This window comes from Lemur catta, chromosome 10 (genome assembly GCF_020740605.2).
Source record: "Lemur catta isolate mLemCat1 chromosome 10, mLemCat1.pri, whole genome shotgun sequence".
NCBI lineage: Eukaryota > Metazoa > Chordata > Mammalia > Primates > Lemuridae > Lemur > Lemur catta.
This window is the reverse complement of record NC_059137.1, coordinates 48,228,990-48,254,939: the sequence shown is the minus strand read 5'-3', so window position 1 is coordinate 48,254,939 and position 25,950 is coordinate 48,228,990.

The following is a 25,950-nucleotide window of genomic DNA, read 5'->3' as shown; positions in this document are numbered from 1 at the left end:
ACTTATTTCTAAAGTTAAAGAATGTGTCACTCCAGTAGGCAGAGGAAATGTGGCCCCATTATAAGTTCTACAGTCTTAAGAGAGCTCAAGGTAGGGGACAGCTGCGTGGCAAAAGGGAATGGTGTCCGTGCAACTGACCAATGTCATGGTTCCCAGGGCAAATTCAAGGAAAGGAAAGGGCACGTTTTTTCTTCAAAGTACTTAACAATTTTAGAAGTATCCATTGTTCCCCAACCTTCTCTGCACAAAACAAAAAAGGCGGAGATATCCGCATCTAATTCTTAGGGGTGGGGCAGTGAAGAAAAAGGAAATTATTTCTGTAAATTGGCAGAATTGAGGTGAGTGAAAAGTTATCGTCTTACTAAATGAGTGGCTGGGAAGGGAGAGAAGAGCAAAGCCAGAAAAGGTTAAAGAGACGAAGAAAGGAACGGACAGATAGCTCTATTGAATGAAAAAGGCACATTTCTCTGCACGTTGAGGAAAAATGACTAAGTCCTGGCAGGGGAAGATTTTTTGAAAAAATCAGATCATAAAGTGTCAACAAAGGTTCCGATATGCTCTCTGTGCTTGTGGTGGCACGTGTGTGCTCTTTTTTAAGTGGTAAATTAGATCTTTGTCTACAGGTGTGTGAAGAGCAGAGGGTGACATAGTAAGCCCAGTGTGCTGCAGGTAACTGAAACATTTTCTTTCTGGCAGCTTTTCAGCATTTTGAGCCTAGACCCAACATGACAACCTGTCCTGGCTTATCTGAGGTAGTTTAGAATAGTGCTTCTTGAACACTCATGTTCATATAAATCCCCAAGGTTTTTGTTAAAAATGCAGATTCTGATTGTGTATTCTGAGGAGGTGTCTGAGTTTCTGCATTTCCACCAATTCCCAGCTGATGATGCCTCTGGGCTTCCTCAGACCACATTTTGAGTAGCAACGGACTGGAACACACAGTCACAGGTACACATATATGTTCAAAAATGTGCAATATGCACATACACACATGAATTTGGACACACATATGGGTGAAAAAGGGACTTTCATTTATTTGGATAAATTTTAAGTGCATTGTTTTAGGGCAGGTACTGCACACATATAGACATACATACCTAGAACAATTTTGGGAACTGATTTTAGCAAATGGACCTTAAAAGCACTAAAGACTTCTTTGCTTCCCTAAGGTATTCCATCATTCTTCTGCATCAATCTCTATAAATCGTCTTGCTTTCCTACTCTTAGTTACCAGCTGACTTTAGGATGGGCAGCTGCCTACCTGACATTATTTATGTACAGAAGATGATCTCAATATCCTAAGGTATTTCTCTTCATTGTCTTATATGCAGATGAGAATACGGGTGTTGGAATCAGAAGGCCTGGGCTCAAATCTTGACTTTGTCACATACAACACAACTTATACAACTTAAACCCTGAGCTCCAGTTTCTGCATTTGCAACATGGCAACAATAAGGCCTCCCTTGGGAATGGCCACTCACTTGATACAACAAATATTTATTGCAGGTTGATTGCCTGCAAAGGACATAAAGTTTATTCAATTTCTCAACTGAAGGAACTCATAAAACAGACACAGTAGAAGTATGTAAAGGAAATAGCACAAGGAAGAAGTGATTAACTTACCTAGGGGTTGGGGGGAAGGCTTCCCTGAGGAAGTGAGAGCTAAGTTGGGGCTTTGAAGGACGAGAAGAGTTTTCTGGCAGAAAAGGAAAGACTAGAGCCATACTTTTCAAATTTAATCTGCACCCAAATCACTGAAATTGCAGATCCTGACTCTACCTGGGGCAGGGTGTGTGGCTCTGCATTTCTAACAAGCTCCAGTTAATGCTGATATTGTTGGTCTTTGGACCCACACTTGGAGAAGCAAGGAAGTAGGGCATTTTAGATTAAAGACATACCAGCACAAAGGTGACTATCAGAAGCAACATGGCGGGTTTGAAGAACAATAGTGGCTCAGAATGGTTGCGCCATCAAGTGAAGGGAGGGAAGCGGTGCTGGAAAGTTGGCAGAGTCAGATCAAGTGCGCATGACATTAAGACATAAGTGACTTTTCCTGGCACATAGTGGACACTCAGAAATGACTCTTTTTCTTCACTCATTTTGCTTAAAATGTCACCATTTAGAAAGCAATGGAGAGAATGCTTAATATGAGACTGCAAGATATTTAAATATTTACCTTCACTTGAGGCCTAACTTTATGTAATTCATAGACTTCTTCAGACGGAAACACATCCAGAAGGTCATCTTACCTGCCTCAGAAAAAGAAATTAATCCCCAGGCTCACACAGGGCTAAGCAGAAACCACTTCAGAGAGCCAAATAGCCCATGAGGACAAAATTGTTGAGAGTTAAATGATAACATGTGCAGCCCTAACATGTACTATGTGCTTAATTAAATTCTTACTTTAAGGGAGAGAGTGTGTCTGTATCATGACTTCAGTCTATAGGACAGATGACTTATATCCCTACCCCAAAATACTACTCTTAAGCCCTTTACATTATGAAGATTTTATTGGTTTAGGACTTGTATGCTTCCTAAAAAGAAAATATCCCCAAGAGGATAGTACTTGTCACTGTCATCTCCCTTTATGACAAACGCATCCCAAAGCAATGAAGAGACCCTGACTGAGTATGAGATAAGGATATATTAATAAGGAAGATGTAAAACTTACTAGTAAACCATTCCTTATTTCCTCATATTGTTTCAAAATGCCATGGATACCCTTAAAAGCCTTGGCAAAAAACATGTTGAGTGTCCCCAAAATAACCCATAATTATGCTTCTGGCTAGCTGTGATTCATTCATTATTCATTCATTCTTTCAAAAAGCGCTTAATTTGGCACTTAGTGTGTGTCAAGCATTGTCCTAGCCACTGGAATATAAAGAACAAATAGAATCTCTGACTTCAAGGTTCTTCTAATAACATTACAGAAACTATCTGTAGTATTTCTTTTATAAAAAAACTGAAAAGACCTAAGCAAATATGATGAATTTTCAATACTGTGTGTTGGTACATGGAGTATTTGCTACAGCATTTTTTGGTAACTTTTTTTGTATTTTTGAAACCTCTATAAAGTTATATTAAAAAAAGTCTCCTATATCAGTCAAGTATTGCCACAATAAAGCTACATAACAAACAGTCCCAAATATAATTATGGGTAGGATGACCTAGGCTTAGCTTCAGAGAGTGACTTTGCTTCAAGCGGTGTCACTGGCTGCACATGGCTGCTCACGAAGTTGGGCTTGGGTCAGCTCCGTTTGTGTTCATTCTGGGGCTCAAGCTGAAGGAGCAGCAGCTACCCATGGGAAGCTGTTTACAAGGCAGTAACAATCCAACTACACAAGCACATTTTAAGTCCCTGCTTGCATGATGTCTGCTAATATCCCACTGCCTACAAGTCATTTGATCAAGCCCAATGTCGTGGGGAAGAGAAGTATATTCTACCTATCCACTATAAGGCTAAACCAGTCACATGTTAAAGGCTAATATTAATGGAGGAGGCAGGAGGCAGAAGGAGAAAATGTGTTTGTAAAATATCTATTACATCACCCAAACCCGTGGAAAACCCTGCAATAGATAGCTGAAAAGATTTCAATGAAAGAATAATGCAGAGACATCTTACTAAGGCTAAAGGAAGGGAGGTGTCTGGGAAGACTTCATAGAGGAGGTGATGCTTGAACTAAGTCTTAAGGATGAGGAAGTGTTTGTCAGGTATAGGAGATGGGCAATGGTGTACCAGGTAAAGGAAACAGAATGTGCAATGACACAAAGGCCAAAAAGAGCTTGATTCATATTAGAAACCAAAAGCAATTTCTTATGGCTCAAAATGAATGTGTGCATGGTGTGCATGTGGGGTCAGGGAGAGGAGGAGTGAGGAGGTTAGTGGGTATCCTAAACAGCAGCAGATGGGCCGGGTGCAGTGGCTCATGCCTTTAATCCTAGCACTTTGGGAGGCTGAGGCAGGAGGATTGCTTGAGGCCAGAAGTTCAAGACCAGCCTGAGCAAGAGCAAGACCCTGTCTCTATAAAAAATAGAAAAATTAGCCAAGTATGGTGGTGCACACCCATAGTCCCAATTGCATGGGAGGCTGAGGCAGGAGGATCTCTTGAGCCCAGGAGTTTGAGGTTGCAGTGAGCCATGATGCTGCTGCTGCATTCTAGCCCGAGTGACAGAGTAAAAACCTATCTGAAATAAACAACAACGAAATGTCTAGCAGCAGATGAAGCTAGAAGGGCAAGCAGAGTCAGTTTATGAAGGGCCTTAAACATCATGAACAGGAGTTTGAATTTTATCCTGCAGATAATTGGGAACAATCAAAAGGTTTATAGCAGTGCTGTGACTTGAGATGATTGATATTTTAGAAGATCACTGTGGCTGTAACAGGAAGAATAGATTGGAAGGTGTGAGTCACGAGAGAAGAAAAGTTGTTAAGATGTGATTGGCCAGGCTTCACTAGTGAATTCCACCAAACATTTAAAGAAAAATTAACACCAGTCATTCTCAAACTCTTCTAAAAAATGGAAGAGGAGGGAACACTTCCTAACTCATTCTCATACTCTAATAGCAAAAGGCAGACAAAGGCATTAAGAGTACAGACCATTACTGCTTACGATTATAAAAGCAAAAATCCTGAACAAAATGCAGACAAAAGAAATCTAACAGCCTATAAGAGGCTTATATTTATCCCAGGAGTGCAAGGATCACTCAACAAAAAAAATTAATCAATTTAATAAATCCCATTAATAGAAGGAGAATAATACCTTACAATGTGGAAAAAGGATTTCACAAAATCCAACACTCTTTCATGAAAAAAAAAAAAAATTCAGAAAACTAGGAATAGAAGGGAATTTCCTCAACATGATAAAGGGCATTTATGAACAAGCCACTGTTAGCATCATACCTAATGGTGAAATATTGAAAGCTTTCCCCTAAATTAGAAACAAGTCAGGATGCCTACTTTCACCATTGTTATTTGACATTCTGGAAGTTCTAGCCAGAACAATTGAGGGTGGGGAAAGACATCCAAATTGGAATGAAAGAAATAAAACTCTCTCTATTCACAGATGACATGATCTTATATATAGAAAATCCCAAAGAATCCATATGCACACACAAAAATACCGAATCCAACTAGAGCTATAATAAATTACTTCAGCAAAATTGCAGGATACAAGAACAATTAAAAAAAAGAAGTTGTATTTTTGTTCATTGGCAATGACCAATCTGAAAAGAAATTAAGAAAAAAAAGCGCCATTTATAATTGCATGCAAGTGAATATAAATACCTAGAAATAAATATAGAATATAAAAAAGAATATAATGCCTAGAAATAAATTTAACCAAGGAGATGAAAGATTTGTACACTGAAAACAACAAAATATTGCTGAAAGAAATTAAAGAAGAACTACATGCATAGAAAGATATCCCATGTTCATGAATTGGAAGATAATACAGATGGTCCCCAACTTACTTACAATGGTTTGTCTTATTTTTCTTTGAACTTTGCAAGGGTGTGAAAGTGATGTGGATTCTGTACAACCCTCAACTTACAATAGGGTTATGCTGGAGAAACCTATCATAAATTGAAAATATCATAAGTCAAAATGACTTACAGTATTTTCAACTTATGATGGGTTTATCAGGATGTAACCCCATTGTAAATCGAGAGTCATCTGTATTGTTAAGATGGAAATACTACCCAAAGCAATCTACAGATTCAATGCAACCTCTATCAAAATTCCAGTGACCTTTTTTGAAGAAATGGAAAGTTGATTCTCAAATTCATGTAGAATTATAAGAATCACCAAATAGCCAGAACAATATTGAAAAAGTAGAACATCACCGGAGGACTCACACTTGCTGATTTCAAAAACGTACTACAAAGTTACAGTAATCAAACAGCATGGTACTGGCATAAGGATAACATACAGACGCGTGAAATAGAATTGGAAAGTCTAGAAATAAACCCAAACATGTATGACCAATTTATTTTTGACAAAGGTGCCAAGACCATTTAATAGATAAAGAATAGTTTTTTTAACAAATGGTCCTGGGACAACTAGATATCCACATGCAAAATAATGAAGTTGGATCCCTAACTCACACCATATGCAATACTTATGGGAAGGAGCAAAGAAGCATATGGGAACTCTCTGTACTTTCTGTGAAATTTTCCTGTAAACCTAAAATTGTTTTAAAAATATAAGTCTAATAAAAAATGATATGAGACATCAATGCACACTACTAGGAAAAAGACTGACAATAACAAGTGCTGTTGAGGATTTGGATCATCTAAAAGTTTCCATCTACACTGCTGATGGAAATTGAAAATATACACTCACTTTGGAAAACAGTTTGACAGTTCTTATGAAGTTAAAGACATTTACCATATGACTCAGCAATCCCACTCCTGGGAATTTATCCAAGAGAAATAAAAACATATGTACATAAAAAGGCTTGTTATGAAATGTGCATAGCAGCTTCATTCACAATAGCCAAACACTAGAAATGAAAGTCTATCAACCAGTAATTGGATAATCAAATTGTTATAAACATACAATGGGAATACCATTCAGATATAAAAATAAATCAGTTACTGCTATACACAACAACTTAATGTGAATCTCAAAAGTGTTATTATAAACGAAATAGCCAGATACAAACACTACATAGTTTCATTTATATAAAATTCTAGAAAAAGTAAAGCTATATTGACATAAAAAAATTAATGCTTGCCAGAAGCCAGAGTCAGAGAAATTATTGACTATGACAAGAAGCAAGGGAGCTTTTGAGGAGTAATGAAAATGTTATAAATTATGGTTGTGGCGGTGGTTACACGATTATTATGCATTTGTCAAAACTCATCAAATTTTACACTAAAAATTGAAGAATGTTATCATATGTAAACTATACTTTAATAATGATGATTTTTAAAAGCATTTTTAAAAAGTAAAAAATAGATCAATGATTTAACACAAGAGCTAAAGCTATAAAACTCTTAGAAGGGAAAATAGGGGTGTATCTTCATAGCCTTGGATTTGGTGATGGATTCTCAGACATGACACCAAAAGCATAAGCAACAAAAGAAAAAATAAATTGGACTTCATCAAAATTAAAAACTTCTGTGAATCGAAGGATATTACTAAGAAAGTGAAAAGATGACCTATTGGATGGAAGAAAATATTTGCAAATCATATGTCTGGTAAGGGTCTAGTATCCAGAACATATAAACAACTGTTACACTCCAACAATAACAAAAAAACCAAACAACTCAATTTAAAAATATGCAAAGGACTTAAACAGAAATTTCTCCAAGAAAGACATACAAATGGCCAATAAACACATGAAAAGATGCTCTATATCATTAGTTGTTAGGGAAATGCAAGTCAAAACCACAAGAAGATACCATTTCACACCTACTAGGCTGGCTTATAACCAAAAATTAAAAAATAACAAGCCTTGGTGAAGATTAGAAGAAACTGGAACCTTTGTGCATTGCTAGTGGGAATATAAATGGTTCAGTTGCTATACAAAACAGTTTGGCAGTTCCTCAAAAAGTTAAGCATAGAATTACCATATGACCTAGCAAGTCCACTCCTAGCAATAATCCCAAAAGAAGTGCAAGCAAGTACTCAAGCAAATACATGTACACACATGTTCACAGCCTCATTATTCACAATAGCCAAAAGGTGGAAACAACTCAAATGCTCAAATGTCCATCAACAGACGAATGGACTAACAAATTGTGGCATAGACCTACAAGGTAATATTATTCAGCCACAAAAAAGAAATGAGGTATTGATACATGTTACAATATGGAGGAACCTAGAAAACATTATGCTGCAGGAAAGAAGCAAGACACAAAAGATTACATATTGCATGATTCCATTTATACAAAATATCTAGGTAAATCCATAGACACAGAAAGCAGATTGGTAGTTTCCAGGCAGAGGGGGAAATAGGAAGTAACCACTTAATGGGTGCAAGTTTACTTTTGGGGTGAAAAAACATTTTGGAATTAGATAGAAATAGTGGTTGCACAATATTATGATTATACTAAATACCACCAAAATGTTCACTTTAAAATGGTTAATATTATGTCATTTTCAACTCAGTAAACAAACAAATAAAGGATACTGTTGGTCCTGGTGTAAGATAATGAGCTTGAACTCAGGCAGAGGCAGTGACAAAGGAGGAAAAGGAGGCCATGAAAATGGTACTGGATGGCGGAGAGTGGGAGAGAGGAAGGAGCAAAGGGTGGTGTTGAAACTTCTCACGTGGAAGAGCTGATGCTCTGTTGCTATGGATGGGAATGTGGAAGGAAGAGCAGGTTTGGAGTGTGGGGGACAGTGAGTTTAGCTGGACCATGAGGATTGGAGGTACCTGTGGAGGTGTGTAGATAGAGAGGTCTCACAGTCAGGTGGATCTCTGGCTCCTGGCTATCTGATGGGAGAAAAGAGCTATCTCCCTAATGGAGATACAGTATTAGTAAAACTCCCTTCTGAATCAAAATATTGATCATGAACAAGAAATCACTAACTTCCTACCTTCCTACTACTATGACACAAGTCCTTTCAGTAGATTCATTATTGCCATTTTAATTAATTAGTGAAGACTGGGAATTATATAATATCAAGGATTCATCCAGGGACAAATAGCAAATGTGTCCCAGAGCCAGAATTTGTCTAGTGCTCAAGCTCTCACCACTCCAGCTTAAGCACCACCCTCACCAAGTTCCATTTCACCACTGACAGCAGCATTTGGGTGGTTGCTCTCCTGTGGAAATGTATCTATTTTCCTAAAAGTCCCTCCAATTCCAGAAAATTAGCTGGAGCAGGTTTTATTGGTATCTTAAAGTCAGAACAAAGTCATTGCTCTGAACAAACTGAGTTTTAGCCTGAGGATCTTTCTGCATCGCACATCAGTATTCTCTTAGCCACTTTTGCTGCTCTGTCTTCTTCACCCAGTTATTACTTTCCCCCAAAAGAAAAGTGAAGCCATGAATCCTTAAGCAGAGGAAACACTTCCTTTGCTGTGGGAGCGCTGTGAAGCAGCGACACCATCTCTCTAAATTTTTACCACTCCTCGCATAGTGTTCATGCCCCATAAGCTTAAAGTTTGGAATTTATTGAAAATGTCAATTACATTGAAGACAAAAACACTTTTGTAAAAGTATGCTAAAGGCATTCAAGAATTGAGGAAGAAATTATAAGTTCTGTAGAAATGGTTCTTTATTCACATCTGGAAAACATTTGGTAGGGGCACAAGGAGGGACAGATGAACTGCAGGTATGCAGAGGAATCCAAGGTTTTTTTTCTGCTTTTCTTAACCCCCTTCTCTCTCCAACCCTTTCGGCTCCTCCTTAGTCTTCCTGGACAAGCTATCTTGCAAACCTGTCCTTGCAAAGTTGTCTCGTCCCAATTTAATTCTCCTTCCTCTTTTGTAGCTGATTTTGAGCCACACAGCCCCAGATGGTCACTCTGGGAACAGACACAGGCTTTTTCAAAGCGACAATATTGATTCCCTCTAGACCCACAATGACCTCTTTCTTCTACCTCTTCTTACTCCAGTTCACAAGGCTTTTAATCCCCACTGAACACAGCACTTCAATATGGGTCAGAGGATGGGCCGCAACTCAAAATCAACTGTTCCAATCCAGGAAGCTTCAACTGGCACAAGCAGCGTTCCATTAAGCAGGGTCTGGTGCCATTGTTTTTCACAAGGCTTTCACCAGCTGGCCTTGCTATGCTTGGCTAAGAATTAGACAAGGGAGGGAGGATCTGGCTTGAATAGGAAGAGAGACAAGGACTGCCTTTAAAAGGTGACAACCTAAGGACAAGCTTGAAGGGACAGGGAATAGGCAATGTCCCCCACAGAGGTGGTTCTGCTTTTGTGGAAGAACCAAGACAGGCGGGAGAGAAACAAGTTGACACACACTTATCTGGCTCCAAAACAAAACCAAGATCAGAAGAACACTGAATCCACTCATTCCAAATCACACACGCCCTTCTGACTCCAGATCTAAGGAAAACCTCCCATGAGGACATAAAACATAAAATTTCTGGTTAAACTTTTAATTTTCACCATAGACTTGTGAAGCACAAAGTTTTTACATCCATTAGATTTTCTCTTTGGAAGCTAATTTTCTTAAAGTCATCTGCTTGAAGAGTCATTTATCCAGCAGCAGAAAAATACTAGATGTCCTACTTAAATGAATTCTGCAGTTTGCTAACACAGCAACATTTTAAAAATGTAAACAATGCCATATAAAAATTTTAAATAAAACAAATTTTAATCATACATATTAATCATAATGAATATTATGTGCCAATATTTTCCATGCCTGTTTAGATAGAATTTATCAACCACAATAACTTTATAAGGAGACAATAATATAAATGGTTGAGACCATGAGCTCTAGAATTAATAGAACTCTGCCATTCACTAACTGATTACCTAGGAAGACTCTCTTAATCGCTCTAAACCTCATTTTTCTCATTTACAAAATGGGATTGGGGAGTGATAATACTATCTACAATGAGGGTAAGTCAAAAACTCTTAACATAAAAAACACAGCTTAATGTTGACACATCATAAGCACTTAATAAAATGTACAAATGCATTATTATTGCTATTACTAATTTTTGATTATTTTGGAGTCATCATAAAGAATGGTAATTATTGCACCTAGCCCAGTCAGTCCTTTTACATAAGTGGCTAAAGTGGATGTGATGTCCTTATGGGCTATGCTTATGTGATCTGTCACTGTTCCTGGTCTTCCATGTTCTTTAGCTTTTGCTTCTTGGCATGTTGTCTTTTGTAGTCCTTACCTTTGCTGTTTTTAATATGATCTCCCTGTCAACTAAGAAGAGCCTTCCTCTCCCACTCACGAAGGAACCTAGACAATCACTCGTGTAAAGCCAATAGATTTACATTTCCACCCAATTCTAAACAAGCAGACTAAGCCTTCAAGACTTTCCCACACAGAAAAGTACGTGGGTTTTATGAGAGTTATTTCTTTCAACCCGCATAGTGGTCTCCTGGAGTGAGGATATTTCCACTGGAGGAGCGGAGAATAGTACTGTGCAGAGAGGGAACAGACAGTGCAAAATCATAGAGACAGGCAAGGACCTGGCATGTCAAAGAAATGTTAAAGTATGCTGTGGCTGAAACATAGGTGACTGGAAAAAAGGCTGGGCAATGATAAGACTGAAGAGTTAGGGCTCAGTTCTTCTGAGCAGTGAATAAGATTTTTAAAAATGGCTAAAATTATAAACATTTTAAAAATTTTATGTGCTGTTTTATACATACATTATCTCATTTAATCCCTACCACAACCCTGTAAAATCTGAAATATAATTATGCCCATTTTATAGACAAGGAAACTGAAACTTAGGAAGATTAAATAAATGTCTCAAGGCCTTTCTAAGACAATAGTAGTCCCCCCTTATCCACAGTTTTGCTTTCCATGGTTTCACTTACCCATGGTCAATGTCATCTGAAAATGTTAAATAAAAAATTCCAGAAATAAACAATTCATAAGTTTTGAATTGCATGTCAGTCTAATTAGCATGATGAAATCTTGGGCCGGCCCCTTTGTCCTGCCTGGGACATGAATCATCCCTGTGTCCAGCAAATCCACGCTATATATGCTACCTGCCTGTTAGTCGCTTGGTAGCCATCTTGGTTATCAGATCGAAAAACATAGAATACATAGGGTTGAGTATTTTCCATGGTTTCAGGCATCCACTGGGCTTCTTGGAATGTATCCCCTGCAGATAAGGGGGCACTACTGTATTTGATTCCCCATGCTGTGCTTGTAACTAATATCCTATACTCTGCCCTGAGAATTAGTGTCTATGATAATAATTTTGGCCTTGTTGTGTGGGCAGTGGGGACCCAGGGGAGGTTTTAAGTGAAAAAGTAATATGATGAGATTTATTTTTAGGAAAATAATTCTGAACAATGACTTATAAAGGAGAGAGGCTGAAAGCAGGGAAAATAGTCTAGACATTCAAAATAGACATGAGCTGGACTTTAAGGCTTTGGCAGTAAGGATGGAGAGGAGGGGAGGGACCCTAGAGACATTTCCAAGGTAGAAGCAACAGGACTTGGGGCCTGGCTGGATGAGAGAAAAGGAGATGTAGACTAAGTCACCCAAGTTTTTAGGCTGATGAGTGAGTGGATGGTGTAGCCACCATCTATGATGGGATAGAATGTTTTATTCTGTCTTCTAGGAATCAGAAATATTAATGTTATCACTTTAAAAGAGATCCATTGTTATACAAGATTGGGTTAAACAGAATTGTTTGATGTAGGACTTTTCAACGTCTTTAAAAGCTATTTTGTATTGAGAGTCTCCCCGAGAACAACTCCACATGCACTGGGGTGAGGGGGCCTGTCTAGCGGCCTTGGTATTAGGGGTCCTGGGCTCAAAAGCGACAGCCTGGAGGTAGAGGGGATTGTTTTCTCCAACAAATCTTCGATGAGGCATTTCTGTATTTTCCACAGTATTTGCTCACTTGATATGTGTTGCTGAATAAAGATATTTTAAAAATTCTGAAAATGATGGCTCTGCATCATGAGTTGGAAGTGCAAGGTGGGTGAAAACTAAAATACATCTACCTCTGGGTGGAACCAAATAGCTTTATATAAAAACTGTGTATCATTCAATTCAAACTGGCTAGCATTTGAAACCATTGGAATAAAATGTTCATCAACCCAATAAAAAAACAGAGACAAGAATTGGTTAATTGTTTCATATGCCTTTGGAAGAATCAGGGAGTCTACAACTTCACTAGAGCAGAGACTCGAAGATTCAGAGTAAATTTATCTCAGTTGACTGAGTACTTCCGTGCCCCACAGGAAAAACCACCCATGCTGTTGTTTGTGGCATCACATCAGCTCTTACACACTGGCAGGAATATGCTCCCAGCTGCCCAAGTGTGTGGTTTCTCTGGTCAGACAGTAAATGTACTTGTGACCTTAAATAACCCACAAGAGCTTGACTGTCAGAGCTGGGAATCCCTTCCTGGGAACCACAGTACAATCTGTTGACCTATCATTTTTCATCAGTGTGAGCTAGGTTAACTCTTGCTATGAAAGACCTACAGAACATCTAGTGCCACGATGGTTCTCTTAGTCAGAGACGGCCCCCAAACCAATGTCAACCTCACTTTTTAAAATTCTGATTCTAGTTGAATCTTAACACATACCAAGCAGTATTTTAAATGCTTTATAGATATTAACCTTCAATGCCAAAGGTAACATCATAATTAACCATATTTAATAAATGAGGGAAATGAGGCATAGAAAGATGAAAACAGTTGCCTAAGATCACAGGGCAGAGTGATTCCTTTCATCACCAGGATCCAGAAATGGATCATATCACTTCCAGCAAAATTCCCCAAACTTCATTCTCATACTGCATAGCCATATATCCCCTTTAATATTATTTATTTAACGTATTTTAAAAATCAATACACTTTAAAACTTTAAAGTGTCCCTCAAAGAATACAATTTATAAACTCATGGAATTGAAGTGGTAGTTAAGTTTTGTTCTCATCTGCATGAAAATAAATTCATAGCTATTTAAAAATTTTGTCTTTGTCCTCCCTAAAATTTATTCTACAACCATCTATGGACATGCACTTTTCCTCTGAACAGCTTACATCCTAAACTAGAAAGTTATTCATTCCAAACATTAAATATGTGCAACCATTCAACACAGTTAATGCTTATAGAGTACCTGTTACTATGTTCAGGGCAGTGTGCCATGTTCACTCTTCATTCCACGTCGCCTCCCCTATGAAGCTGAGCCTGACAAGCAGAGCCCACACGGATTTCTCCCCACCCTGGGCCAAGAGTGTACAGGAGGTAATTGAGCATTTCACAGCACTGTCCTATTCTCTAAGTATGTCTTCTCTCCCAGAAAGATGTTAGCCCCTCCAGAATATTACCATCATATCCCTCATTCCTACTAGTAACACAGCCTTGAACTTTATGCTTAAAGGTTGATAAAGCACAGTCATTAATGCCCATGGTGAAAGTAGTGAGATCTAAACACAGGAAGAGAAAACGAAAGACACCATTATGGAGCCCCCACTATTGCTAGGCATCCTTCCATCATTATCTTGTTCATTTGTAATTAATCTCCACAGCAGCCCTGTGTGGTGGGAAATGGAGGTGAAGAGAGGCTAAGTGGATTGCAGAAGTTCATGCAGCTGGCAGGTGGCAGAGCTGGGAGCAGAACTGAGATCTGCCAGGCTCCAGGTGAGCTGCTCTTTCCACTGCATCGGCCTGCTGCACCTGCTACTCATGGAAAAGAACACATTAGGAGGGGTGAAGACAATCTCCTCCATCAGGGAAACACACTGTGATTTCTCATTATCTCAAAACAGGAGTCCTTGGCTGCCAATTGCTAAATTAAAAGGCAATAACAAACTGTGACCATTGGCAAAAGACTATGGAAAGACAGCCTTAGCATGGATAACCAGGGTAATAACCCATCCACACAATAAATTCTGTGGGCAAGAGCCTCGACCAAACTCTCACCCTCCACTCTGAGTCACACAAATTCCCAGCTAGAACATGGCCAACTGGTTTATGTCCCAATGGGTTGGGCACCTGTGGGTCCAGCAGCTGCAAGGTTTTTCATCTTGGCTCATTCACAGCAAAATAACAAGTCATGCCCAGGACGGATTGATGACCAGACCCTTTCCCTGTTCAAGCCTCACTTAATACTCTCGGATTGAGAGGTGGGAGTTGGTATGCTATAAGGGAATTCCCAAGGGGAGAGCAGAGTGGCTTCTCAGGGACCTCTGTGGGCCTCTGCATGTGTGGGGATGGGACACTGGCTGCCATCTGCTGCCCTGCACATGGTGTGGTTTCATGCACAGAACCTCAACAGCCTCCACACACCCTGAACCCTTTCTGTAGTCTGCACTGGAACCAGCCTGTGCTGCCAAAGCCTTTACACACTTTGCAGAGAGAGACATGCTAGAAGTCCCTACCAAAATGCAGAGAGAGGGGCAGGATTTGAGGGGTCTTTTTCCAGAGAATGGATATTTCATTAGTTAAAAATAACTAAAATAATCCCTTTTCCCTTAAATGTCACAGATAATGAATTTCAGTAGGAGGAAATGCCATCATGTTTTAAACTGGGGGATGGGGAGGGGACTTAACCCCTGTGTGATCTAATATCTCAGGCCTCTGGAGCTTTGTTTTTCTCCATAGGAGAGTAATTATTTCCTTTATATAGGACTACCATGGGGATTGAAGATTGCAAACTGGCACAGAAACTTGCAACAAATATTAGTTCCATTCTTCCTCTTCCTTCTTCCATGCATATCTTTTAGACTTAAAAATCATAATTTGGTATGTGAATTATAATATAATATATCTCAATTAAAACATTATAATCTTACTCAATTCAACATTAAGCTTTTCCTTTATGGCCTTTGTTTTAGGAATATGTTTCTTGTTCAGTCTCTTTTCTAACACATATGCCCCAGAGGTAAAGGGAGGGTGGAGGTTTTGTGTGGGTGCTACAGTATACCCTGGCCTGGGCTTTATTCCCCGAGCACTTGTCCTATGAACCACAAAACCCAGGTTTCGAGAAAGCTATGTGAGGACACCTGGGGACCAGGGTCTTTTTCATCATGACCCCAGATATTTTGAGTAAATTCCTTCCCAATAGCAAGGAGTGGTTAAGGATGATAACAGCTAATGTTCATTTAGGTGCCAGATACTCTTTGAAGCACTTGAACTCTTTAATCTTCTTTACAGAATTCGTATCCTGCTATAATCTCCCTATTATATATGAGGAATTTGAGGCAAAGAACAGTTAGCTAGTTAGTCCAAGATTATCCAGTTGATAAGCTGGGGAGCCCATGTGCAAACATAGGCAGTGTAGCCCCAGCATCCAGCCTTCAATCACTCATTGTTTCCTAATGTTCAAGAGTTGTGGCACTGGCTGGGCACAGTGGCTCAAGCCTGTAATCCTAGCACTCTGGGAGGCCGAGGCGGGAGGATTCCTCGAGGTCAGGAGTTCGAGACCAGCCTGAGCAAGAGCGAGACCCCGTCTCTACTAAAAATAGAAAGAAATGATCTGGACAGCTAAAAATATATATGGAAAAAATTGGCCGGGCATGGTGGTGCATGCCTATAGCCCCAGCTACTCGGGAGGCTGAGGCAGTAGGATTGCTTGAGCCCAGGAGTTTGAGGTTGCTGTGCGCTAGGCTGACGCCATGGCACTCTAGCCCGGGCAACAGAGCGAGACTCTGTCTCAAAAAAAAAAAAAAGAAAAAAGTTGCGGCACCATGTGCTCAGTCAAGGCAGCCTGGTATAGGCCTCTTTCCACCTTCGAGATGAACGAGCACATGTGCACTGCCGAGCTAACCTTTAGAGGCCATCTGGGGAGAAAGTTGGACTGGCTTCTTTGGGTGAGGTGAAGAAAAGGTTAAAAGAGAATCACCACCCTCCAACTTTTAAGAAGATAAATGCCTACAGACAAGTGTTTCAGAGACACAGAGCTGAAAGAGTAGAATTAGCATAGATGCTTATAACTGATGTTGTGCATGAACTTCAAGTAGTGCGGCATTTTGGATAGGGTGGGGTTGAGGAAGAAATATGAGGCTGGGAAGAAAAGGCTGGCTCCAGATTTCAGAGTGCTTTGTTTGCATCAAAGAGTTTGATTTCACACTTCAGGGCAGTGCTTCACCAACTTTTCCATTCTAAAGTCTTAGGAGAGTGATTGCATATCTCCATAAGCTCTGGGGCATGGTCAGGATCCAGTGACTGCAAGTGTGAAATTCTTCTGGGAGCTCATGTTTAGTCTTTAACATCCAAGCAAATAATGTGTTCTACTCCATAGCATATTCGTGTTTGTTAACATAAAACGGTTTTACATTTATCACCCTTGGCCTTACAGAAGATCCATCGTGATTATCCTATGCCTTCAAACACTGCACAGTGAGTAACTACTCACCCCAAGAGGACCCCCCTCCCCTGGTTTCAGAATCACAGCTCTAGGTGTGAGGAGCCATGGAAGGTATTAAAGTAAGCAATGTCATCATTGGATTTGAATTTTAGGAAGTCCTCTGTGGTAACTGTATGGGGAATGAGGAAAAGGGGAATAAGGCAAGAGAGAAGGAGATGGTCAGTTAGTAACCTGTCCATTATTACAGGCAGAAGATGGGGTGAAATGCCAAAAAGCAAACAAGATGCTGAGCTAGGTGTGCTTCTTGAGAATAATTACCAGAGACAGCATAAGACATTTTCCTCAAGACTGGAACAGATATCTAGAACTTAGTCATCTAAATGTTATTGTCTCTTCTTAATAATTTTTGTAATCTGATCTTGGTGCTAGATTCTCAACAGTCATACTAGGCATGACTTTAGGGTACCAGCAAAGTGGGGGCACACAGGGAAAGGGAAAGAAAGAAATCAAAGAAGATGCTATAATTCCAGCACACATTTAAGCTTTACATCACTTTGAAAAATGAGTTTATTTTATAATTTGATACTGTTTTCATTTTGACTTTCAAATGCGAGTGAGGGTACTGTAATAGCTCAGGCCACGATGCCTTTTACACTCTTAAGCTATTCCTGGAGGTGAGGAAGCTGAGTTCCCCCACCTGTGAGCCAGAGAGGACAGGGGGTCAGGATCATTCTGCACTCAGCGAGGGTAGGGCTTGTCTAACGACAGAAAGTGAAAACCCAGCCACTGATACACCACTACTGCCGGGGAGAAGCACTGAGAGAGAACATACTGAGTGGTTAGAAATTATTCCATTGATGAAAAAAGCAGGCATACAATAGCAGCTAGGGGCCTGGCACACAAACTTCCAGTCTTCACAATTCCACACAAGTTCAGCTCTGTTTAGATCCTACATGATGACATGGTTGGAATCAAGCAATACATTTTATTTGCCAATGGAAACACTATTTGGATAAACAGTTAATTTGCCTCTGTCCCTCACTGCAAGGGAGAAGCTCTCATTTTCCTTCCCAACTTGAGCCAGATTTGAAACAGAATTTTATCAATAGAAGAGTCAGCGTTAATTTTCTCTGACTCTTTCCAAAAGGCCCTCCTAGTGACTATCTCTTAGTTCATATCTGGCATCCTCAATATTTGGCAAAAAAGCCAGTAACATTGGGGATAAGCCATATCATAATAAAAATTATAGTAATAATGATGCATCTCTCAGTATTTAGCTCTAACTCTTTTGCAGAGTCTGTGCTGAGTGATTTACATTCAGTGTTTCAAATGATCTCCACAATGAAACAACAAAATCTGTAATTATCAGTATGTCCATTTTAGAGGTGAGGAGATTTGAGACTTAGGGATGGCAGAGCTGGGGTTCAAACTCTGGCAAACGAACTCTGAGTCTGTCCCTCTTCACCTGCGAGCTGTACTGACTGTTTTTCTCCCAAGAATCCTGGGTCTTCTATTCAAGGGCTAACTCAGCTAGAACCGGCCCACACAGACCCCTTTTCCAGCTTAACTTCCTCCTGGTGGCAGTGCTTCCTGAAGCCTGTCAGCGGTTCACTTCCGGGTCACTTCTACCCTCTGCGAGCCTTGTGAGACATTTCAAATGCCAGGGCCACATTTGTTCATGCTGGCTACAGCATATCTTTTCCTGTGGACATGCTATTTTCATTAGGATTAAAACAGCCCTCAGCAATAAATATTAAAAACCTACCCAGTGAAAAGAGAAGCTTCCTCAGAAGCTTATGAGGATTAGAATTTTTAAGTAGGCCCCGCTTCATATGACCACCCCTCCTCTCCATCCCTTTGTGCGCCCCCACATGGGTGTGCTTTCAGAATCAATCAGATTTGGTGTTTTTCTCAAATCCCTTCATACTAATTGTCTGCCCATATTGCTGTGTGCTCCGGACAGAACGGTCACGGGGAAATAGAACCTCACTCCTCCCACCCCTAGGGGGATTCAGATTTTGTATGCTTGATCTTTGTAGGTGGCAAGATAAAAACGCTTGCTATACATAGCAGCTTTCCTCCTTCATGTTCAACGGCAGCCCTGAGGATGGGCGACCTCAGCCATCCTATTTGTTGTAAAGCCACCCACAGAAGAATCAGAGCAGCAGAAGCCAGAAATAAGCTAGCCGAGGCTGCGAGTCTCTTTATGTGTGGCAATCTAGCAGAGAGACCTGGGAAAGTCAATTATTTTCTGTATGGATGGTGGTTCCACTGCTTCATGGTGTGAGGTGGTGAGCCCCAGTTTATTCGTCTGTAAAGTGAAGATGATAATACCTATTCATTGGGGTTGTTGGGAGAATTAAAGGAGCTATATAAAGTGTTTAGTGAAAGGCTTGAGTAGGGAGGTGCTCCATGCCTTGCCTGTTCACTCCCTCCCCTCTCTGGCTGCAAGCCTGAATAGTAGGTGAGGCATTTATTATCCATGTTCACAAACATCCCCAAAGACTTGTGGTTTCTGCATTAAAAACCACATTGACTGTTACCAGCTAATTGGGTGCCCTTGAGCCTGAGTTTCTCCACACAAATATATGAGCCTGGGCTTTTTAAAAGGTATACGGTAATTATATTCTGGGACAAATGGTATATTTTGTAGCAAAGCACAGAGAATTCTTTCAGCACCCGGAGCTGGATAGGAATTGCTTGATATATGTGTAGCAGCTCATAGTAACTGATGATTTATAATAAATACTTCAACAAAGAAAAGTCTGGGTAAACTCTATATTTCATTCTTCTGGCAATGAGCTACAAAAGGTTTGCATCTTAAATCAACTGGTGGTTGTACCCCAGAAGGATGTGGTCTAAATAGATTTGTGTGACAGGGCAATTACTCATCACGGAAAGGATCCCAGTTGTCATTGTGACTTCTCACTAAGTAGTCAGTGAGTGAGCAGTTATGGAATTACAGGGCTGACCTCCTGCCCACTGCCCTAAAGTCTTCCCAAGCCAGGGACACAGAGTGTTCATCAGGGAGACCCAGGAGGCACAAAGAGCAGTCGACACCCTTGATTGAGAACACGACATCTAGAAGGGCCTGCTTTCTACCTCTTTGCTCTGGTCACTGGTAAAAATTTTGACAGGTGACAGAAGAGCTAGACTGGGAGTCTTCCTGTTCAGGATCCCAATGGCCTGAGTGCTTGAGACCGTGTGGAGAGGGGCAGAGACTCCAGTCTTTGGGGTTAGACAGACGTAGCCTGGACTCCCACCCTGCTGCTCGCTGTGTGATTGATCTGGGACTAAAAAGCCATATTTCTCTGATTTGCTATTTTTCTAGCTGTACAATGGGGGTGATAATTCTTATTTGAAAAGATTTTGAACTAATGTGCATGAAAGTGGTTGTTACTTAGTGAACGTTATTATTTCATCTTATATTAATGATAGTTCATATTTATGAAGTGCTACTAGATGCTAGGAACTGTGCTAAGCATATTACATGGACTTTGCTCACGACAATTCCGCATGTATAGATAAGAAAGTTGAGAAACAGTGGTTTAATTGACTTTCTTCCCACATGACTGGTATGGAGTAGAGACAGGATTTGACCTAAGCCAGTTGGAAACAGACTGTCCTACAATTGTTACAGGAACTCAACTGGAGCTTACAGAGTGTTTCTGTGTCAGGTCTGTCAGATCTCAATATGCAACATACAGGTTCTCTATCCTCAAAACGTCTCGTTGGAGAGCAAGGTAGAAATCAGAAGACAAACAGCACTGAGCGTAAACCACCTGGCAACCTACAATAACTGCCATGGAAGCTCAGCAAAGATTGTGAACTGGCTCCAGGAGACACGATCCCTTCTCCCATAGCCTCCGTATCTGTCACCTTTTTGCAAGTGAGTTTCTTAAATGTCAGTGTTTTATAATTTTAAAGCTCTAATTTTGAACTAGATAGAGAATAGAGCCTGGCTTTGGCTTAATTGAAAAGACAGGAAATAAACATGCCTGAGAGACTAAGTAATAGTAAAAGGTGAGACTCTTCCTCCTCCATACACAGAGAAACCTTTCATGGAAAAAACAAAATCACTGTTGAGATAGGAAAGTTATGGATGAGAAGGTGTGAGAAGGGAGGGAGGGAGCAGAAGTTGGAATTATTGCTCTTTAAGTTCAGAAGGGTCACTTGACCCCAATAGATAGTAAGATGAATATTGTCTTGGTATCCAAGAGCAGAGACCATGTTTTGAGGCCCTCTCTCTCCCCATCCATTGCTCTAATGGCCCTACCCTCACTTTTAAAATAAATAATCAAATGGAGGCTGGTAGCTGCATCTCATAGGTCACGAAGGAGAAAGTCAAAGGCCAGAGCATCAGTCCTTTGTGTCCACTGGTGGAGCTTCCCTTGTCCCTGGCATGCAGGACTTACTATCCTCTTAGATCCCAGCATGCATGGTGTGAGGGTGGGCAGGGTGCATGCACCCACCTTACTGGGAAGCTGCATAGTTATCTGGGGAGAGCACTCTGCCTGTATTACAGGGCACCCATGACCCTCCTTGTGCTCTGTGTCAGCTCAGGCCCAGGTGGGGAGAGAGGGAACTGCCCTGCAGAAGGAACCAGGGTGGGGGTTCAGCCTAGCAGAGAGGGAAGGAGCCATTGCAGCCAATTAATTTTCCTACGCTGCTTAAATCATTCTCCCCCGACCTGCTATGCTGAGAATGAGCATTATTGTTTCCAGGATGTCAAGGCTCTGCTTTGTTTTTACTAAATCACATGGGAATCAGAATAGATTCACTGTGCCACCCTGACAAAAGACAACTCAGCCCACCCTTGGATGGCAATGACTGAGCTTGGTGGATATTCACCTCTTCTCCATGTCACCTGCCAACATAGAGACCTGCTTGCCACATCACTAAAGGGATTGCTAAATATCTTCCTACTGAGGCTTTAAGACTATTGTTACATGAATTTGGGCATTATATAAGCATGTGTCTTGTTCATGAAGTCTCCAGCTAGAAGTTGCCTCTCCCAAAGAAATGAAGTTTCACAAAGCAACATCTACTTTGATCCATACTAAAATATTTAGTAGACCAGTGTCTCCCAAAACATGTTTCTTGAAACAGTCCTACGACACATTCCCAGAAACGTACTTCATGGAAAATATACAACACAGCCCCTTCTTGGATATTTATAATACACATCAGCATGTTAAAGATAGGAATATTGTTTATATGAGTTTAACCCAGCATTTCCAGATTTTATTTGTTCATAGAATTATTTTGCTTTGCATCATCTAAAGGCAGCCCACAGCCCTGCTTTAGTGGAACAACTTAGGTAAGTTCTGAGTGAATCCACAAGGATTGCTTTAGTCCCATAATCTCTACTACAGAGGCGCACATTCTGCTTTTAACCACAAGATTTCGACACCAGAAGAGTAATGGTAATACCAATAACACTGTTATTCTGTGCCTCACTGTGTCTACCTAGGCTGGAAAGCCAGAGCTGTTTCCCCAGTAGTTGAAAAGTATCTCTGAGCAATGCATAAGGCTTCCATGTCAGAAAAACAATTATCATTTTCTTCTACGAAAAGGCTTACTGCAAGCTACCAACATTTTTTTTCAGTAAAAATTATCACTTTAGTACCCCCTTTAAAAAGATAATAGTATATAACACAAAGAAAATTCACCTATGACTCAAGGGTAGAGCCAGGCTTGAAAACAGAAGGGCCTTCACTGCACTTACCATTAAAACAAACCCTATGAGGCAGGTGCTCTTATTAGACCCATTTTGTAGGTGAGGAGATTGAAAGTAATGTCCGCAAGGTCCCACTGCTAGTATATCCAGAGTTAAGGCTTGAATTCAAGCAGTCAGAATTGAGAGTCCAAACTCTTAACCACAGAAGGGCAGGTAGGTGATGGAAACTCCAGGTTGGTGCACTCAGAGTGACTGCCACCAAGGAGGCCACAGAAATACCTGGCCCTCACTCTTCTAGATGCAGAGAAGCCAAATATTTCTTCTAGATTTTCTCTATTCCCTACCCACTTGCCATGTTTGATGATGTCAGGAGGGGTTGACAGCAGGGACTGGCTGTCTTCCACTTAACAGGGTCCTTATTAGCTGTGGCCTCCGCATGCATCCTCTATCCACCGGTAGGGCAACTTCATGGATGTGCGACCTATATATTCTCAAAGGGCCCCATACTTAGAAAGGCTCCATGCTTGGTTTAGTGGTCTACTGTCACCATTTTGAGGATTTTCCTAAGCCTAATCTAGCTTCTCAAGTTCTCCAAATCAGTTACCTTCATATAAATAAGGAGTGTATACATGTGTGAATATATATGTGTAGAAATCCATATCCATAAATCTATATATGTGTTTATAAATCCATTTATATGTATATAAAGTAGCCACTTTATTGAAAAATCAGAATGCAATGGGGATTTCAACATGAAACGATTTTATGTTTCACTAATCACTGTTCTCAACAGTTACATCAGAGGTCCCTTTGGGCATATTCCATTACTTTGTTAAAAGTTATTTCAAAAAGATTTAGTTCAGCCCAGCTTGAAAGTCTAATCATGAAACTATTACAAATCTCTCCTCTTCTCTCCTTCCTGCAGCACAGGCTTGATCTGTATTTTAAGAGACCTGTGCAGGTGAGGTTTCTTAAAATGGGCTTCTCTTTTAATTCCTCTTCCCCCTCCTTTTCTTAAGTCTGACTCTGGAACACTTTCTCTCCTCCAACCCTATTCAATTCTGGGTCTCTGGATCCTCTGGGAAGATGAGCAGGGGAGAGGATGGGGGTTTCTTGTTGGCTGTTTATAGTAGGAGCTTGGGCCTAGCTCTATCTGGGACTGGTGATTTCTGTACATGGATAGCTCTTTTTGGTTTCAGAGGATGGTGGTCACCTTCACACTATTCTTCCATTGCTGAATGGTAATTGTGTCTACATTTGTCTCCAACCACAGTTCCATACCTCCAATCCTTTTCCAGATGGGGCAACTGTCACAAGTTAGCCATGTTGGCAGTCCCATGGCTTCTGTTTACTGCGCTGGAGTCCTAGAGAAATCCTCTTACACACTCTAAAAGGTAGAGTTGGCTCCCATTTTCTTTCCAAGCACACTACACCATAGTGGACTCCACGTTCACTCATGCCCCAAATTCCAGAGGATGTATCAAGTTCTCCCACTTACTCCATCCCTAACCTCTGCTCTATCCCACTGGCAGCACCAAAGGGGGCCTTCAGTTTTCCAGCTCAGAAGAATAAGCAGAGAGTGAAGTCAGCAAAATGGTTGGATAGGAGTTGTCTGGCTTCACTCTCCCCGACAGAAATCTAACTAGGAACTATACACAGGCAACAATACCATCCTGAATACCCCAAAACTCAGGAGTGGGGCTAAGACATCTCCCTAGAATATAAAACTGAGAAAAGCCACAACTGAATGGTGAGAAGAACAGCTCTCTTTGATCATGCTGCCCCTCTCTCAAGACAGCACAGTGCTAAGCTCCAAGAATTCTCCTGGACTCATGGTTTCTACAGTGGGAAAAGCGAGTTGGAGGTGGATATTCAGCTTCCCCACCATTCTGAGACTCTTCACAAGAGGCTCACTCCAGTCTCATTCCATGGCAAACATTGGGAATGCAAGCAGGGTTAGACTACCTGGGATCAGTTAGAAACTACGAATGGGATAGGGCTCACAGCAAACATCACACCAATCTTGGTGGTTGCTCTGCATTTTGGCCAAGGAGGCAGCACATCAGAGAAACTAGCCAACAGCATCATACAGCAGGAAACCTGGTCCATGTGTCTTTTAGGACTGAATCCCTAAGTAGCTTCCCCACATAGCCCAGGTGCTCTCCTTAAGTCTTCCCTAGGTCAAGATGCAACTGTAGGTCAGTGACTACCTGCAGAGGGAGCATCTGGACCCTCCCAGTGCTAATCGTGGAGAAGTGATCCAGGTAAGCTCTGATGCTCTCATTAAGTATTCTCCAAGCCAGGAGGCAACTGAAGGCCAGAGATTACCTGTGGAAGAAGCATCTGGCCCTGCCTAACCCCAGCTGCAAAGCAGTGACTCCACTAAATCTCAGTGTTCTGCTTAAGCCTACCTGTGGGCCAGGAGGCAGGCCCAAGTCCATACACATCTGTGTATTAGAGCCTGTGGCCCTGGTCATCTCATGTGGCCAAGTAACAAACCAGAGACCTCACTCAGCCTCAGAGTCTATCACACAGCCATGCCAAACTACAGATTCCAAACAATAGTACTGACTATCCAGGGATGACAACCTGCAACCCAGCCCAATCAAAGATAATTGCAGAGCCCATCCAGCAGCCACATCTGACAGCAAAGTCCAGCCAGTGGTTTCACTGGACCACAGAGCACAGCCAGCAATACCACTTTCTCTCAGAATACAGGAAGCAACCCAGCCCAACTAGAGAACTTGACACGTGCTTGGCATTGCTACCAGCCAACCCACCCATAATCCTAGGCTAGACTAAATAGTAAAGGTATATTACCAACAAAGAACACCAGCAACAGTGAGAAGAGGTAGCCTTCTCCTCAAATATGCAGGCATTAATGAAAGATTATGAAAAAGCAGGAAATTATTGCACCACCAAAAGAAATTAATAAAGCTCCACTAATGGAACTAATGGATTCAGAAGAAATGAAGATCTATGAAATGAGTGACAAAGAATTCAGAATAATCCTCTTAAAGAAGTTTAGGGAACTACAAGAAAATGTGGGTAACACTAAATAAAAATTAGAAAACAATTCATAAATAAAATGAGAAATTGGACAAATAAATTGTATTGATTTAAAAAAATAGAAATCTTAAAGATAAAGAATACAATAACTGAACTGAAACATTCAACAGAAAGTTTCAAAGCTGACTTGATCTAGCAGAAGAATGAATCAGTGAGCTCAGAGACAGGTATTTGAAATTATCCAATCAGAAGAGCAAAAAGAAAAAATAATGAATAAGAATAAAGAAGACCTATAGAAATTATGGGTCATGGTCAAACAAACT